This window comes from Saccopteryx bilineata, chromosome 1, assembly GCF_036850765.1.
Source record: "Saccopteryx bilineata isolate mSacBil1 chromosome 1, mSacBil1_pri_phased_curated, whole genome shotgun sequence".
Lineage (NCBI taxonomy): Eukaryota > Metazoa > Chordata > Mammalia > Chiroptera > Emballonuridae > Saccopteryx > Saccopteryx bilineata.
In genome coordinates this window covers 245328909-245334095 of record NC_089490.1, presented here as the reverse complement: position 1 = coordinate 245334095, position 5187 = coordinate 245328909, and positions in this window count along the sequence as shown.

The window sequence follows — 5187 nt, the reverse complement described above, 5'->3', positions numbered from 1 at the left end:
TGTGGTATCAGGATGCTTTCAGTTACAGACACAGAGAACTACCGCATTTCTCCACATATAAGATGCACCTTCTTCCAAAAAAATTTGCGGTCTAAAACCTGAGTGTGTCTTATACAGTGGTTGTAGATTTTTTTTTTACTTTCACTTCCTGATTTTTCATGCTTGTTTTTGCACTCGTTGTTGTAGACGGGTAAAACTTTATTTCAATAACTTTATGTAATATATATATTTTTCAAATTTCGGGTCCCAAAATTAAGGTGCATCTTGTACATGGGAGCATCTTATACATGGGGAAATATGGTAACTCAACCTTGCTTATATCATACAAGCACTTTTGGAAAGTTCCTTATAACTTTCACAATAAAGTGAACATTAGACTTGTTTTTTAAGATATCTAACTTTACTTCTCTGAAATTCTATTGACTCCATTCTCTCTTCTGTGCTAACTTGATCTTCTGGTTGCTTGAAATATGGTGACAGTAGACCTGGCAACTCATTTAAATATGAACATGTGTGGGAGAAGGCAGGTTGTTCCTCCTGTCTTTCACCACTTAGGAGTAAGAAATGATTTTGCAGAAGTGCCTCCACTGACTCCTAAGCCAATCACTGACAAGGAGAGTGGATTGACATAGCTGGCTTAGACGCAGACAGTTTTTGTGAGTTTATTAGTTGCTTCTGTGAATGCAGCCCCAGAGTTTCCTCATCTGCCATTTTTGGTGATGTCGCCTTAGTTTTCTATGTAACTCAGGTTAATGAAGACTTACCCTTGGAGCTGGGAGGCACAGAGTTATTTTTAGAAGAGAGAGCTAGCTGGGTGAATCAGGCTTAGCAAGGGTGAATAGACACCATGACCACGAGAGTCAATATGGAAGATGATGATAATAAAAGGCAGGCACCAGGAGGAAGGAGGGTGAGTAGGGGGAGTCCTGAGCCACAGCTACAAGAAGACCAATCCACCAGGAGAGTGGAGAGCAGAGTCTGTGGAGGAGGACAGACGGGGTCCAGACCTGCCCCGCCAGGCTCAGGTATATGAATGTCAGGAAATCAGTTGACTTTGTTGTACTTCTGTCTCATAATCATAGTAGGATGAGTAACAATTTCCCCATTTTCAAATTCATGTTAAAGTGATATGAGAAATAGAAAGTGGCGGAGAGAGTTTGGGAAATCACAGATGATTGTCATTATGATGAAGATGATGTGACCGACTGGCCTGGAATAGAGTAATTAGCAAAACAGATCAAGTAGGGCCTGACCTGTGGTGGCACAGTGAATAAAGCGTTGATGTGGAAATACTGAGGTTGCTGGTTCGAAACCCTGGGCTTGCCTGGTCAAGGCACATATGGGAGTTGATGCTTCCAGCTCCTCCCCCCTTCTCTCTCTCTGTCTCTTTCTCCTCTCTCTCCCTCTCTGTCTCTCTCCCTCTCTCTCTCCTCTCTAAAAATGAATAAATAAAATAAAAAAAATTAAATAAAAAAAGGATTAAAAAAAACCCAGATCAAGTAGGGAGTTACCGGTAGTTGAACGATTGTGGTTAAATTACAATTTTTAGCTTTCGAGTGCTCCTGTATGCCAACAATCATTTATTGATTCAATCAATAGATAGTGACTGATTGCCTACCATGTGCTAGACACTATTCTTGGTACTATAAATACAGCAATAAGTACAAGAGACAGATACCTCGGTTCTCAAGGAGTGTACAACCCGGGAGAGAGGAGCAGATACAAGTAAATGTCTAAAGCACAGAATGTGAAATAGTGCTGAATGCTAAGGGGAGAAGAGGTGGGGCAGGAGTGGGGGTGCAGATTTAAACCGTGTGGTCGGGGAAGGTCGTCCAAGGAAGATGGTATGTGAGCAAAGAATGGAAGGAATGAGGAAAAATTATAATTATTTATGCACATCTATTCTATTTTATTTTCATGTTGTCCTATTATAATTTATAATTCTTATGCAAATGTTCTGCTTTTTAAAATCTCTATAAATATTTAAATTCTTTAAAAATAACTCTTAAATGGAATAGTCTTTGAATGGTCATCACCTAAAGGCAACTCTTTCTCTCTGTGAATCTTCCTGGCTGATTTCTTGAGGCAGATTTCTTCCTATGGAATGCAGGACTATCTTTTGTGTGGGATGACTATATCTTCTCTCTGTTCTCTCATGCTCACATCCTCCTGATGTGTGGTTTTGTCTGTTGTCCACATCTACCCTCTGGGCTTCCAGTTGAGAATCAGGTGTTCTGATGGGTTGGGGCTCCTGCCTTGTTGTGATGTTTGATATAGAGCAGATCTAGTCTGGGAGCCAGTTCTTGAGCTTTGGGTCACACGGTGTCAACCAGCTTCACTGAGCCCACAGTGTGTAAAGCCCTGGGCCCTGGATAAAAGCAGTTTTCCAGTCCCCTCCTGCCAGCAGTGCAGAGAGGGGATGGGCAGAGGGGAGCACGGGCCTCCTGCCAGGGCACCAGGCTGCGGGCACCATGCCTGGGTCCTAGCCCCTGTCTGCCGTAGAATTTAAGCCTTTGCTTGTAGTCACTGGACTATCACTGCCCCTGCCTGTTCCATACTGTAAACCCTGCAGGTCTTAGACATTCGCTGCATTCCCTGCTTTATATTTCTGTTATAATCTTTGGCCATAATGATGTTTATTTTGTTTTGAAACGGTTATGATTTTTAAATTTTCTTTCAGATTTTTCAATTATTCTTTTTGAGGAAAAGGGCATGTAGAAGTATGAGGTTAATTTGCTATTTTTACTGACATTGTCAAGTAGAGTTTTAAGCAGAAATTCAGCCTGCTGTTTCCATCCATGGTTTTGTAGCTAGCCAAAGCATAATTTTCTTTCCTGATGTCTCAATTCCAGGCTATGCTGAAAGCATACCATAGACTGGGTGGCTTATACAACAGACATCCATTTCTCACAGTTTCAGGTGTGAGGAAGTTCAAAATCAAGATGCTGGCGGATTCAGTGAGGGTTGAAGGTCCTTGCCCTGGCTTGTAGAGGGCTATCATCTTACTGTGTGCACCCATGTGATTCTGGTCTTCATTATTTTAAAGCTTTCAGATTAGTTTTTCCAGTAAAATATCATGCAGAAATTCAACATATGAAGCAGAAGGAAAGCCTAGCTCCTCTGGTTGGAGGAGGGGCGTGTCAGGTGCCAGATGTCAGTCAGGAGGGCTGAGGGACCCGTGTCCCTGCCAGCAGTCCCCCAAAGCGTGTTATTCAGAAAGGTGCACAGACTGGGCAGAAACAATCCCTCAGCCCTTCAAACCAGGGACACCGTTAACACACACAGGCAAAGGAATGCCAAATACCCACTGCGTTTTCCCCCTTACCAAAGACTGTGGCTCGTGGCTAATGGAGTAAAGGGATGTGAGAGCAAAGAACAAAATGGCAAAGTTAATTGTTTTCCTTTAATTTCAAGAAAGAGACTAAAAATACCTGAAGACCTTGCTAAATGAGCTGGCATCAGACTTGTCCACATCAGAAGAAAAAGAAAAAAAAGTCCAGCTTCTGGGCCCCAGAGCACAGACTTCTAGAACTTTGGCTATTATGTGAGTGATTCAGTTTGGTGAATCAGTCCCTTTCTATGAACTCAGTTATGACAACAAGCACTTGGACACAAGCAGTAGCATTGTTCAGAGTAATAAGTCTCTTATTAAGTACTCAGCTGTACAGAGGAGAAAACATATATAAATGTTTCTCATTAATAGCAAAATCCGGCCTCTGTCCTCACCAAGCACTGCCAAATTATCCACGTGAAGTTCAAGTTGAGTCACATACGACATTTTGTGGGTTTTCTTCTATTTGTTCTTCCTATTCAGAGAGTAAAAATGAACTTGGAAATAGAATTGCTTTCTGTGCCAAGTGAGGTGAAATAGGTAATCCAGATCAAGGACTTTTTCTACAAACCCAACTCCAAGATAGGAAATGGGGCTATAACTCCTGCTGGAAGATGGATCCTGCCTTGGGGTATGAGGGACTTTCATGGTTATTTGAAAGAATCTTCTCTTCTCAGAAAGAAGCAAGGAATCCTATCTCCAGGGACACTTTATCTGAGAACACCGAACAGCAGTAAACACCAGGCTCTGACTAGTAAAAACTGCATTCAGGAATAGAGTCTATAGCTATCTATCTATCTATCTATCTATCTATCTATCTATCTATCATCTATCATCATCATCAACCTACCCACCCACCCACCTACCTATCTCTACCCATCTAATCATATAGGGAAGGAATAAATACCTTTTTTTCCTATTACTGTCTTTGCACTATTTTGTTTTACTTTTGCTTTTGTCTAGAAACTCACTTTTAATTAGAAGATCTGTTTTTAAACCTGTTTCATTTTTAGTGTAATTGTTTCCTCAGTGGTTTTATGCAATCTAGAGACACTTTTTGATATTTTTCTAAAGAGGGTCCTCACTAGACTCTAATCTGCATTCCTTCCACTGTTAAGAAGTAGTGCAAAAGTAGATATGGTATTCATTGATTTATGTACTGATTATCTATTTTGAAAATATACCAACCACATACTCTTTGTCAGATATCATACTGAGGTCTAAGACGAGAAATGAGCAGCAGAAGACAGTTGGTGCTTTCAGTGAGCTTGAAGTCTAGTTTTATCTTTTCTATTAATCCATATTTCTTAAGTACATTTGGCTTTAATTCCTTTAGGATTTTGAAGCAAGAATATTTTGTTCCAAAATTACTTGAAACCTTCAAGATGCAAGACATGCAGATGGCACTACCTGCAATGGCTGCAGTAAAAGTTGAGTAATAATGCCCACAGAGATCATCAGTTACAACAGGAGACTACCGCCTTCCAAGAAGAGTGATGGGGATAACGAACAGCACCCAGTCATCAGAACTCCCTTACATTAATCTTTGGAATGTACATGAAACTTTTTTTTTTAAGGCAGCAATGTGTTCTTATTAGAAACATATGCTTTGATTCATTTATTATTTTGATTGGACTACCTGTGCTCATTATGGAAGTCCATGCTGAGTGCCAAGGTGATCTGCCATCAACTCAGAAAGTGATTTTTTTTTAAAGGAGCAAGGTGGTAGAACTGTCACTTTCTCATCACATAAGTGAATTATAGGGCTGCGTAGTCAAGGCTGCCATGCCCCTGAAAAACATTTTTGTTTGTAGCTCAGAGGGCAGGTCTAAGGGTACCATGTGACCTCATGGTCT